We start from the raw sequence: 14,491 nt of genomic DNA on the forward strand, positions 1-14,491 counted from the left end.
GGAAACGTACCATCCCAGTTACACTCTTAAGACAAATAAAAACAGCTTTACTTCCTAGTTTGTAATAAAGTGATGGTTTGTATGGTGTTAATATTACAAGTAACTATATTTCCTATGGTATATCTCCTTTATTTTCTTATTATCCTCGTGGTAAAATCCACACCTGGTCAACAGGTAATGCAGTGCTGATGTGGGAACTGTTGTGTGTCAGTCTGTGCTGGAAAAGGTTCAAGGTTTGGGTTGAACTGCTTCCTTCACGTCAGGTAATGTGTGTTTAAGCTGCAGTTATAATTGATGCGGCTGTCTGGCTGAACCCAAGTGAACACATGCCATGTAACAACATTAATTGCATCATCAGTTGGGTAAATTAAACCCAAGTATTTAGGAAAATGCTGGAGCACTGGTAGGTTCGAAGCATGGTTGGTGTGAAGTGGTTGGTGTGGTGGATGAAAGGAGGGTGTAGTGCAGAAAGGGAAAATAGGAGAGGATAGGCCAAGACTGATGCTGTGTGAGAACAGAACATTTGTTAGGGTAGGACAAGACAGGCCAGATGTCAGGCAAAGTTTTACTGTACAAAATATACCAGGTAAAGTGATTGGAAAGGCTCAGGTCAACTTATACCTGTTGTTTCTGTTCTTGGTATCCAAACCTGACAGTCTTTACTACAGCACCACCAAGCAATGCAACTTACTGTTTTAATGGTAATATTATTTTAGCTGCCTTGATTTATTTTTGTACTATTACTGTTAATTATGTATGCAGGAAGGAGGCGTTTTATTGGGTAGTTATGTAGTGTGATTAAAACAGAAAACCTATCTACACTAACAGCACATTAGGCAAACCCCCTGTGGCGGAGGGGACACAATCTGGCCGCACTATGGGGTGGTACTACTACTCTGCGGCCAGGTTGTGTTAGGAAGAATACTGTCACCGTATTCCCTGCGTGTCGTAAAAGGTGACTAAAAGGGGCGGGATGAGGAGACTAGGGACCCCCTCCTCTGTTTTTTAGTTCCCAAAAAGAGACAGGCCAGAGTAAGGGATGGGGGATGGAGTTATCCCCGTACCCTGAAGATTGGGTCTATGAATGTGCGTGGATGTAGTACGATTGAGGCTAAAAGGGAGGAGATTGGGAGAATGTTTGTGAGAAGAAAGTTGGATGTGTTAGCTTTGAGTGAAACGAAGATGAAAGGGAAGGGGGAGTCTATGTTCGGAAGTGTGAATGGAAGATTGTCAGGTGTTGATAGAGGAAGGGCAAGAGAAGGTGTAGCCTTATTAGTGAGTCCGAAGTACAGCAGTGTGTGATTGAATGGAAGGAGGTGTCATCGAGACTGATGTGGGTGAAAGCGAATTTTGAACGTGAGTTGTGGATGTTTGTGAGTGCATATGGGCCTGGTAGTGAAAGGGATGAAGAAGAGAGGGAGTCTTTCTGGAATGATGTTGATGAGTGTCTGCAGAGTTTTGGAGCGAATGTGAATGTGGTAATGATGGGAGATCTGAATGCTAGAGTGGGAAATGTAGCAGTTGAAGGTGTAGTTGGTATGCATGGTGTGCCTGGAAGAAATGAAAATGGGGAACGAATGATGGCGATGTGTGTTGAGCGAGAGATGGTGATTGGAAATACGGTGTTTGAGAAGAAAGATATTTATAAGTATACATGATTGAGACAGGAGGGTGGAAGGGTTGTTGATAGAGCTTTGATGGACTATGTGGTTGTGTCTAGGAATGTAATAGGAAGATTGTTGGATGTGAGAGTTCTGAGAGGGGAGGGTGGAGGTATGTCTGACCACTACCTGGTGGAGGGAAAGTTAAGAGTAGGTAAGAGATGGGTGGGAGCTAGGAGGGTTGGGTGTGGCAGGGAGGTTTTGAAAGTGAGTGAATTGGATAAAAGAGAGAAAAAAATAGAGTATCAGGAGAAATTGAAAGATGAGTGGAACGCACTGAAAGATCAGGAAAATGGCAGTGTGGAGGAGGAATGGCAGTTGTTTAAGAGTGCTGTGGTGCGGCATGCAGAAGAGGTGTGTGGTGTGAGACGTGTGGGTGGTGGTGTAAGAAAAGGAAGTGAATGGTGGTGCGAGGAAGTAAGTATGGCTGTGGCTGAGAAGAGACGTGCATATGAAGTGTGGCTGCAGAGGAAGGATGAGATGTCATATGAAAGGTATAAGGAAAAGAGGAATAGGGCGAGAAGGGCTGTGTGTGATGCTAAAGTGGCAGCAGATAGAGAGGTGGGGTAGGCGGCTTACAGAGAATTTTCAACAGAATAAGAAAATGTTTTAGAAGGAGGTGAAAAGGGTGTGGAAGGGAGGGTCTGGGAAGGAAGAACGAGTAAAAGCAGAGGATGGAAGGATGTTAACTGAGATGGATGCAGTAAGGAAGAGATGGGCAGAGTATTTTGAAAGAGTGTTAAATGTAGAGGAGGAAAGGGTGGCTGAGATTGTGGCAGATGGAAGGGTGCAAGGAATAAATGTGTTGGGAGAGTTGAATTATTCTTTGATCACGAAGGAGGAAGTGGAGAAGGCAGTAAAGGAGATGAAAACGGAAAGCTGCAGGTATGGATGGGTGTGCTGTGGAATGCCTGAAAGGTGGTGGAGTGACCATTGTTGACTGGTCAGTAAGATTGTTGAATGTGTGCTTTGTGAAAGGTATGGTGCCAATTGACTGGGCAAGTGCTTGTGTGGTCCCGTTGTATAAAGGCAAGGGTGATAAGTATGAATGTACTAGCTTTAGGGGTATAAGTCTGTTGAGTGTTGTAGGTATGGTTTATGGTAGAGTGTTAATTATGAGAGTTAGAGAGGGTACAGAGGGAGTGATTGGTGAAGAGCAGTGTGGCTTTAGGAGAAGGAGGGGATGCGTGGATCAGGTGTTTGCTGTGAGACAAGTGTGTGAAAAGTATTTAGCGAAAGGGAAGGATGTGTTTTGGGCATTCATGGATTTTGAGAAAGTGTATGATAGAATTGATAGGGAGGCTTTGTGGACTGTTTTAAGATTGTATGGACTTGATGGTAGGTTACTAAAAGAGGTGACAAACTTTTATGTAAATAGTAGAGCGTGTGTAAGAGTGGGAAATGCTGTGAGTGACTGGTTTCCTGTGAGAGTGGGGCTGCGACAGGGATGTGTGATGTCGCCTTGGTTGTTTAATACTTACATGGATGGTGTTGTAAGGGAGGTGAATGCAAGAGTTTTAGGTGGAGGTCTGAGTCTGGTGAATGTTGATGGTGGAGAGTGGAATCTGAAGCAGCTGGTGTTTGCAGATGATACTGCACTGGTGGCTGATTCAGAGGAGAGATTGAGACAGTTGGTAGAGGAGTTTGGAAGGGTGTGTGAAAGGAGGAAATTGAAAGTAAATGAGAATAAGAGTAAAGTGATGAAGTGTACGAGGTTGGTAGATGGTTGGGGGATGAATATAGCTTTGAATGGCGAGTTGCTTGAGGAGGTAGAGTATTTTAAATATCTAGGGTCACTTGTTGCTGTGGATGGAAGAATAGATGCAAAAGTGAAGTTTAGAATAAATGAAGTAGGAAAGGTGCTGGGAGGAATGAAAAATGTGTTTAGATGTCGTTCGCTTAGAATGGATGTAAAGAGAAGGTTGTATGAGGGTGTTGTGGTACCGACTGCATTATATGGGGCTGAAACTTGGAATATGGGTGTAGCAGAGAGGAAAAGTTTGAATGTAATGGAGATGAGGTGTCTGAGGAGTATGTGTGGAGTGACGCGTATGGATCGAGTGCAAAATGATGAAGTGCGAAGGAGAACTGGAGTTGTTCGGGAGATGGCTGGTAAAGTTGAGCAGAGGATGTTGCGATGGTTTGGGCATATGGAGAGAATGGATAATGAGTGATTGGTGAAAAAGATAACTAGATCTGATGTGAGAAGTGTAAGGCTGAGAGGAAGACCACGAATAGGATGGATGGACAGTGTGAAGAGAGCACTGGATGCGAGAGGGATGTCTGTTGAGCAAGGAAGAGTGGCTGTGCGTGACAGAAATAAATGGAGAGAAATTGTGAATGAATAAGTGATGATGCAGCCCTGAGGGGATATTCTCCCGCATTTGGTCTGATCAGCTAGTCAGGTCAGGTGCGGGTAAGGGGATGGGTCTGTTATGATGTGGCAGGGTAAACCAGCTCTGCTGTCGGGCCCTGCTGCGGATGTCACTGATTGCATTGCGCAGTTGATCCTTGTGCAGTGTGGTGCGGTGAGGATCTGTCCGTTCTCCCCTTTGGGGCTAAGATGCGAATGAATGTGTTTGAATGGATGAGTAAATGGGGAGTGTGTCGTCCTGTCTCGGCTACCTCCCTTTCCTTGGGAGAAGCAGCCTAGGTATATAGATAGATAGAAAACCTCTGCTGTATTTATAAACAGTTCTAAACATAAACTGTGTATACAACTGCCTGTATAGACGCTTAGCATCACCCAGGCAACTAACAAACACTTTACAAAATAATTAGTCAATATTACAGTGACAAAATATGACAAACAAACCACCTGTCATACTAGATAACTTATGGCGTTGAGTTTATGCTGTAGATTAGTTAGGATCCTTTATAAATGCCAGCCTGACGCTCTCACAACACCCACGGGCCATAGTTATAAATCATCCCAGGCCTTAGTGCCGTATAGGATTCTTTGACGTAATATTTTGATCGCTATTCACAACGCCACCAAACCCTTCACAACGGAACTAAGAGTGAATATTACAGTGATAAATACAACACACAATTGTACTTATTATAAGTCACGGCTACAGCAACGTGTATATGGTGAGAAATGTCTCTCTCTCTCTCTCTCTCTCTCTCTCTCTGTTTTGTGGCTATGGGTGGCACAGTTCCCAGATCACAGTGTATTATGGGTGGATCAGTGTACCACATTTACCACACCAGTAGCCATGTGGTAAAGACAATAACATAAGAATTAAATAGTTTACATATTACTAAGACAATATCAGGCCTTAATTTACTGCAGACTTGAAAACAGACAGACATACAGACAGTGTGTGTGTGTTCTTACCTAATTGTATCTTTACAAGAATGAATCAAGCTCGTACTGTCCCGTGTCTTAGACCATATTTATCGTACATATCCATAAATTTGTGGATTGTTTTGGCACACACTATTTCATTCGGTAGTGCATTCCTTTGATCAATTGCTCTGTTTGGGACACTGAATTTCCGTACGTCTTTATCACCTCTCTTCTTATTCAGTTTTTTGCAGTGTCCTCTTGCTGATGCTTCTCCATATGTAAAGTAATCATTTATGTCTATTTTCTCCTTTCCTGATATGCACTTATATAGCATTATCATGTCATCTCTTTTCCTTCTCTCCTGTAGTGTTGGTAGATTCAGTTTATTTAGTCTTTCTTCGTAGCTTAGGTCCCTTAAGCTTGGTATCCATTTGTAGCGGCCCTTTGAACTTTTTCAATCTTGTCTATGTGCTTTTTGAGATGAGGACTCCAGACTACTGATGCATATTCCAGGGTTGGTCTAATGAATGATGTTATTATCCTTCTTAGCATGTCTTCATTTATGTATGTGAATGCTGTTCTCATATTTGCAAGCAGTGTATACATGTTCCGTACCTTCTCGCTGATGTGGTCAGCCGGAGATAGTCTGTTATTGATAATCACACCTAGGTCTTTCTCTCTTTCTGATGTGTGTAGGGTTTTATTTCGTAACTTATAATCCCAATCAGGTCTTTTTCCACTTTTACCAAACTTGATTACATGACGCTTGTCCACATTGAATTCCATTTGCCATGTACTACTCCATTCATGAAGTTTATTTAATTCTTCTTGTAGCTCCCTACATGAGTCTGTGTTAGTAATTCTCCTTTGTATTTTTGCATCATCTGCAAACATATTCAGATAGCTCTCATTTCCAGGGTTACTGTTTATATCATTTATGTACACTAAAAACATGTTTGGTGCCAGCACCAAACCCTGTGGTACTCCACTAGTCACTTCTTTCCATGATGAGTAATTTCCTCTTAGTACTGTCCTCATTTCTCTTTTTATGAGAAAGTCTTGCATCCAACAAAACAGTTTGCCTCGAATTCCTCCTTGATGGTACAGCTTCCATAAAAGTCTTTGGTGTGGTCTATCTATCTATCTATCTATTGCCAGACGCCTCAATCCCGTTTGGGGTGGCCACAAACAAATCGCCTCCAAGTCGCCCTGTCCCCCGCCATTTCACTGCCCTGCTCCCAACTCACACACCCCTCTCTCTTTGGTGTGGTACTTTGTCAAAAGCTTTCTTGAAATCTAAATAGATACTGTCCACCCATCCTTCCCTTTCCTGTATTGTGTTTGTTACTCTCTCATAGTAGCTCAACAGATTAGTAACACATGATTTTTCTTTTCTGAAACCAAACTGTCTTTCTGTTATCATACTGTCTTCTTCTAGATGATTTACCCAAACTTTTCTTATAAGTTTTTCTAATACCTTGCTTACAACACTGGTCAGTGATACTGGTCGGTAGTTCAGAGGATTTTGTCTATTTCCTTTCTTGAATAAGGGGACTATATTTGCTTTTTTCCAAATATCAGGTAGTTTACCTTGACTCAAGGATTTCTTGAAAATTAAAAATAATGGTTTACTTAACTCCTTTGCACATTCTCGTAACACCCAACATGAAATTTCATCAGGACCACTTGCTTTTCGTCTGTCTAATCTACTTAACTCCTCCTGTATTACTTTTTCTGCTATTTGTATATCTGGTAGTATGTGTGGACATGCGTGTTCCACATAGTCCCTCTCAAAATTTTTTTCTTCTGTAAAAACTAATTGGAAATTCTTATTTAGTGCTTCACAAATATCTTTCTCTTGTGTATAAGTGATTCCCTCGTCCGTAATGGATTGTATTATATCTTTTACTTTGGTTTTGCTTCTGATATAGCTGTAAAATAGCTTTGGTTGATCACTACTTTTATTTATTATATCCTCCTCAAACTGTTTTTGGGCTTCCCTCCTTATTCTTGTATAGTCGTTTCTTGCCTGTTTGTAATTATTATACGCCCTTTCACTATTGTGTCTTCTGTATCTATTCCACAACAAATCTCTTCTTTCTTTTGATTTTTTACATTTTGTATTGAACCATTTCTGTATTTTCTTATCTGCTTCTTTGTGCTGTGGGATGTACTTCTGGACTCCTATTTCATAAAATTCACAAAATTTTTTATATACAGCATTTAAATCTTGTCCTCTAAGCTCATTTTCCCAATTAACTTCTAAGAAATACCTCTTTAGGTCTTGATAATTTCCCTTTTTATAGTTTAGGCTCTTTTTGTAACTGTCATTGCTGTTTACTATGTCATATGCTATCCTGAAGTTATATTTTAGTACTGCATGATCGCTTTTGCCGAGTGGAGGGTGATATATTAAACCGTCAATGTCATTTTCTTGCCTAGTAAATATTAGATCTAGCACTGAAGGTACATCAAGTCCTCTTTTTCTAGTGGTTTCCCTCACATGTGCGTTAAGAAAAACTCTTCTACGAGATCCAGGAGCTTCTGGTCCCAACAGCTTTCTTGGCTATTTATATCTAGGGTATTCCAATTTATATTTGTATTGAAGTCCCCAGTTAGTATAATTCTTTCCGATTTCTCTTCCATTTTATGTAGCAAAGGATCTTATACTTTGAATTGTACTCTCTGCCAGGTCCTCATATTCGTCTCTTTCCCATGTGTTTGATCTGGGTGGCATATACAAATTGGCTACAATTACTTTACCTTCAGATGTGTCGATCTCTACTGCAATCAGTTCTACTTGTGATGGTATATCTAGGTTTATTTCCTTGACTTTTAGATTTTTCTTAGTTAATATTATAATTCCTCCTCCTTTTTTTAAATTTCTGTCTCTTCTCCATATATTGTATTCCTCTAAGTTTAGTATGTCATTGGATATCCTTGGTGTTAATTTTGTCTCAGTTAGGCATATTATTTGTGGTTCATTTTCTTTGACATAATCATTCATCTCTAGTAATTTAGATACCATTCCATCCACATTTGAGTACATCAACTTTATCATCTTGTTTATATACTTGTCATGACATGGTTCTACTAACTTCCTCCTTTTTCTTCCATCCTGTTTGTGTACCACTTTCGTACCTGCAATCCTATTACTTTGTAAAAAAATTTCTTCTTGTCCTCTTCTGATCTTCCCTCATTTTTTGTTTTTGCTTCCTCCCTTTTCTCTTTCAGTAATTCCAGTTCCTCTTGTGTTAGGCATCTTTTTATCCATACATTTTTGAACTCCTCTTTTTCCATAAGATTCTTTGCATTTTTTAGTATCTCTTCCACAGTGTTTACACTCTGGAAAGTCACCTTTAGAGGTCTTGTCTTGCTTTTCTCGTATTTCCCTAACCTTTTGTGTTCCTCTATGTCTTTACTACAGATTTCCTCTGATACTTCTTTCAGTAAGCTCATTACATTTGCCATCTCCTTTTTGTCTCTAGTGATTTTGTTTTTAATTTCTTCCTCTTCTATACCAGTGATTACTATTGATTTGTTTATCTCTACTGAATCTCTGACTAACTTTGGATTGTTTTGGATTATTCTTTTCACTTCCTTTTTAATGTTTTTTTCCTCCACCCTTGTTTCTAAGTCTTTCTTTACTTTCACCATTTCAGCATACGTGGTTTCTACATCATTTTTGTAGCTTTGCACAGCTTCATTCACCTGTGTTATCTTCTCCTCAATATCACTACTCTGGTCCATAAGACTGCTTGCTTGTCTAATTGTCTCTGTGTCATTTTTTAACTCTTCCATAACACTCTCGTGATTAACTACTGTACTTCCCATTTCACTCACTTTCTTCCTAAGCGTATTCAATTCCACTGTTAGTTCACTGATGGTTGTGTCTTTCTTATTGGCCTCCCTTCCCAGTTTTTCTATCTCTTCCTTTTGCAAGTGCATTTGCTTCCTTATTTCATCAATTTCATTTTTGAAAGCCATTTCTAGTTTGTGTACACGTTCAACCAGTCTATTGTGAGTCTCCACTTCAACCAGTTCTTGGTAGAAATCATCATTTTGCTTTTTACTTTTATCCCTTTTCTTTTCCAAATTTGTTTTACTGAAGTATGGATCCATTTTGTAATACTAAATGAACAGAGTATGTACTTACAGAGTATGCACGCTTTCCCCGCGTTGCTGTAGTATAAACAAACCCAGCTGACTCAATGCATCGTGGTTCTTTGTTGTTTGAACCAGTCTTATTTAAACTTATTATTTCTTTTCCTTTTAATAATGAAAAATCATTTAGTCTAACCTGGTACAGAGCTTGACTCATTCAAAGATACTTATTTAGGTAATTGCCACTGGCCGTGTTGTTTTGGTACGGAGCGCCGATGTGTGTGTATGTGTGTGTATGTGTGTGTGTGTGAGAGAGAGAGAGAGAGAATTATAGTTTGCATTTAGGAGAGAGAGAAAGAGAGACGGAGAGAATTATAATTTGCTTTTAAGAGAGAGAGAGAGAGAGAATTATAGTTTGCTTTTAAGATATATGAAAAAAAAAAAAAAAAAAAGCAACACCTATGGCCACCCCCCTACCCCAACCTAAAATTCTCGCCACCACGTCTCTGTCCCAATCCGTATCCCTCTATTTACAATAATAAGTGCAACCCTATACAGAAAAACAATGAATGAGCCTCCAAAACCATTAAAGATTAGGTGCACCCCACCCGAATCGAGATGGGCCCCTCCATTTCCTTTCGCCTTCTTTTCTCCACATCTTTTCCTCCCTCTCATTGCCCCTGTCACCCCAGCCTACCACCCTATACCATGGAGTGAGCTGAAGCCGACACTTTCTGTCCTTCTAAAAGTCTGTTCCGTTTAACCCACATTCTTTCACTACTAAACCTTCTTCCCCCTTTCCGATATTTCGCTATTGCTATCGGTATCTCCCGCCTCGACTCCGCCATTTGTAATGGTTGCCTTGCGTAATTTGTAAAATCCACCCCACGGCTAAACTTTTTAATTCGAAAAATCCATGTATGTATAGAATTTTTCTTCTCAGATAATATTTTTTCACTTCTACAAAAAACTGCTGTAATTAGTGGGAGACCCTGTTATAATCATATGAGTTTTTATATGAGGTCCTTAGTTAATTTCACTATAAAAATATGGTGTTTGATGTGGTGTGCGGTTGATGGTCATATATGCCGCACGTTACCTTACTTGGTTTTGTTACATCCCCCATTGCAACCTAGGAGTTTGGCTTGGGTAATGTAGTATTATGAGCAGAAATGGAATTCAAAACAACGCAATGAACATGAAGAAAATCGTTTTGATATAAAGAACCATTACGTAATGAAACCTGTTACAATTATATGAAATTTGGGACGAACATGTCATAGCAGAAAAGTGTCAAAGATATATGTAAAGCATTGGAAAAACAATCAATTCTGATTATCAGCGAGGCTAACTACCTTAAAAAAAAAAAAAAATCAGTATTTGGCGATTGGCAAATGTCCTGGGAAAATGAACCAACAAGTATATAATAAGTTAATAATGATCATATCATCAGTTTGTCCTTGATCATCATGAAAACAATCCTCTGGACATCACGAAACTATTGACTCGTCTAGGAATTGGGCATACGCGATGGACGCATGGCCAACACATACCTTCCTCTATTGGAGCCCCACCTATATGTTCCAACTGCCGAACACAAAACATATTCTCATTGAATGCCCTGTTTATAATCGGTATTGAAAAATGTGCTTCACTAATCCTACAATGTATGATATATTAGTAGTGACACCAAAATTTTCTCAAAGTTCAGTTTTGACATTTTGGAAATACTGGAATCTCCTCCAAACAATATAACACTAAATTACAGAAACGCATTTATGTTAACTATTCATTCGGGCAGCCGAAGGAAAGAGACTCAAACGGGTGTCAGTGGTCTGGTGAAACTAAATCTTGATGATGAGGATGATGACGATGATGATGATTGATGATGATGATTGATGATGATGATGATGATGATGATGATTATAATTATCGGCGAACGTTCACTCTACCGTCGCAGGGGGGGAGGGGGGGAAGTTTGGGGGGGATCCACTTGCAGTTCACAATGGATATATGAATTAGGAAGGGTATCTTGGGCAGCTGATAGTAAATGATTTACCAAAATGTTATGTCAGATAAATTATACTTTACCTAAGTCCTACTAATACCATTAATTTAACACAGTATATAAAATCCTGCATCTGTTACCCCACCATATTACTCGGCCATTTCAGATATGCCTGCAGGACGAGCAAATTCGTCGGAGGTGATTGCCGAGCGAGGCCTAATCGTCGGGATGTGGAGAGCTGGGGCAACTGTGCCGAACATTGCTCTTGAAGTGGGGAGGAGCACCAAGACGATTAGGAGGTGGATCCACCGGTGGGAGGAAGAGGGCTCAGTGGAGACAAAACCTCGAAGAGGGAGGCCACGAGTAACGCTGGCAAGGATGGACGCTATGATCGTGGCAGCTGCAACGGCATATCCAATGCGAACATCAGTGGAGCATACAAGAAATTTGCGGCTGAACTCCCATCACGTGACGACGAGACGCCGACTTCATGAAGCCGGGATCGACTGCCAGATTCCAGCTCACAAAGGGTCTCTCTCTCTCTCTCTCTCTCTCTTTGCGCCATACTTTACCCTTATCCCTATGTCTTCCCGCTTTCATCCTATCTCTTCCTTCATTCATGGTTCTCTCTCTCTCTCTCTCCTCTTGTGGCCGTCTTTACCCTTATCCCTATGTCTTCCCGCTTTCATCCTATCTCTTCCTTCATTCATGGTTCTTTCTCTCTCTCTCTCTCTCCTCTTGTGGCAGTCTTTGCCATTATCCCTATGTCTTCCCGCTTTCATCCTATCTCTTCCTTCATTCATGGTTCTCTCTCTCTCTCTCTCCTCTTGTGGCAGTCTTTACCCTTATCCCTATGTCTTCCCGCTTTCATCCTATCTCTTCCTTCATTCATGGTTCTCCCTTGTCTCTTCCTTGTCTGCTGTTATTTTATATCTTTGATAATTCTCATTCCTTTACTATTTCCCTATACACCTCTGCTTCCTTCTTTCTCCTTCGTTCACTCCTCTCCCTCCTTTCTTCGATTTCTCTGAGCCTCTTTAATTATCTCTTTTCTTTACTCTCAGCCTCTCTTCATCTCGTCATTACTCTCTCACTTTAATTATCTCTATTTCTGAACAATGTCTTTTTATGACCATTTTACGATATCGAGTTGCCCTCCCATCTTATTAAGTCTCTCTCTCTCTCTCTCTCTCTCTCTCTCTCTCTCTCTCTCTCTCTCTCTCTCATGCAGACCTTTTTTCCCACCTCGAGACGGGGTGAGGTAGGGTCCAGAGACCAAGAAAAAAAAATAAGAAAAGGAGAAACTAACTAAATGATTGCATAATTAAACTGGCCACACTTTCCTTCACTCACCCTTCCAGCCCCCGGAATCCTGACTCCACCCCACGGGCACAAACATCCAGGCTTAGGCGCTTCATACCATCTTATCAGCCAGGGTCAGTCCAACGCGTATCTTCTCCCTGACCTAATTACCGTAGTCTGTAACAAAACATAATCCTTTACAAAGACAGGTTACTTCTTAGCCACAGGACGCCATTTTTATGTTATTCATTCTGTTATACTGAGCGAATTTGAAGGAGGGAGGAGGCGGGGTAGGCTAAGGAGAAGGTGGAGGGATATGGTGGATGAGTGTGTGAGGAAGAGAGGTTTGGAAGTCGATGAGGCTAGAGAACTGACAAGAGATCGAGCTGGCTGAATGAATGTTATGAGGAGAGGTGCAAGATCAGGGATTTGGCACCCCTTTTTTAAAGTGGTAGCGTCCGGATTGACTCTATTGGATACGTTTAGCTGAAGCTACAGAATGTGGTGAATGTTTTTGGCGTATCCGATAGAGCCAGTATTCCGGGGGCTTGAATAGTGAGTGGATGGAAGCGTGGACTATTGGCTTGGGCAAATTTAGGCTGTCTGGACGTTGCTACTCCTCACCCTGCCCTAGGGTGGGAAAGGAGGTCCGGATGATGATGATGATGATATCCATCCATCCATCATCCAGTCCTACATTGCCCCATGAACAGCGTAGGGGCCCGGGGCGAGGCAGTTGGTCCTGACATTTAAGATGAGAGTGCCCAACCTCACTCATCCGTGAGTGGCATTACGTGAGCAATAAACCGCAACCATCCCTTGGATATAAACCTTCACTAGCTCAATCCGATTGGAGCACAATAATTACTCATTAAACCATCAGGCGCCAAAATTTGGTTATATGGTTACCACCCAGCATAGTAAATAGTTTCCTGGTGTACAGGAAACCATTTGGCTTGTCACTCAGTGTAGAGTCACCCACAGGCAGAAGGAAGAGGAAAGAATGAAAGACAGAAGAGGGAGTGTAAAGTCACCCGTAGGCAGAAGGACGAGGAAAGAATGAAGGAAAGAGAGATAGAAGATACTTTTTCAAACTAATTTGGCCAAGAGCTGCCATACTTCACTCTTGACTGCTGAGGTGTAACAGTTAAGATGGGAATATAATGGTAGTCACAGGAAATACTATGCACAGGATGTACAGCTGTAGCATTGCCTTTTTCTGCCACTGAACTACGTTATAAGCTGCCAAACGACAGAAATCCAGGCCAAGTTAATGTGAAAGTACTACACCAGACGATTTTATTCAGCTGACGAGGCAGCCTGAATGTGAAGGGTGACTGAACGCCATATATAAACCCTTCCAAGGTCGTCGTCTTTCTTCCTCTCTTTTCACCAAATTTCCTTCCCCCTCCGCCCCCTCCCCCCCTCTCTCTCTCTCTCTCGCTCTGTAACCCCTTCCAATGTCTTCCTCTTCTCTCTTCCTCCCTTACCTAAATCGTCCCTCTCTCTTCCTTCTCCCTTTTCCCCCTCTACCTAACTGATCCCTTCCATAGTCTTCCTCTTCTCTCTCCCTCGCTCTTCTCTAAACCTTCCCTCTGTCTCCCTCCTCTCTTTTTTTTCCCTCTCCCTCCCTAATCCCTTCCAAAGTCTGTTCCATTTCTCACCCTCTCTGTTCTCTAAAACCTCCCTCTCCCCCTCCTCTTTGGGCCCTTCTGGCGCGGACACTCCTATGTCAGCTAGATCTCTTTTAGGCTATCTTGGCCCAGATTTTCGTCCTTACGCGGTTTATTTCACGTAGCTCACTGGCAGATAAAGACAGTACTACGGCTCCACATCTTTTCCATTGCACTTCTTCGTGACTAGCATCATCTTGAAGTGTTGATATATTGCTACAAGCTCGGCATTAAAGATGGAGAGATGGCAATTTTAGGCCAAGTTAGAGTAAAATGAGAATACCCGGTGGTGGTTTGTGGTGGCAGTTGGAGCCGGCACTGTGCTATACTTTTCCGTCTGGGCTGGAGTCCCGGGGATTTTAACTGTCGCAATTAAACTGACATTAGGTTAAGGCCGTCAGAAAAAAAAATAAAAAAAAAAAGATTACACTGCAGCAGCCTATGACGTTGT

Source organism: Coenobita brevimanus, chromosome 106 (assembly GCF_032717465.1).
Source record: "Coenobita brevimanus isolate Jiangsu-jjx chromosome 106, ASM3271746v2, whole genome shotgun sequence".
Classification (NCBI taxonomy): Eukaryota; Metazoa; Arthropoda; class Malacostraca; order Decapoda; family Coenobitidae; genus Coenobita; species Coenobita brevimanus.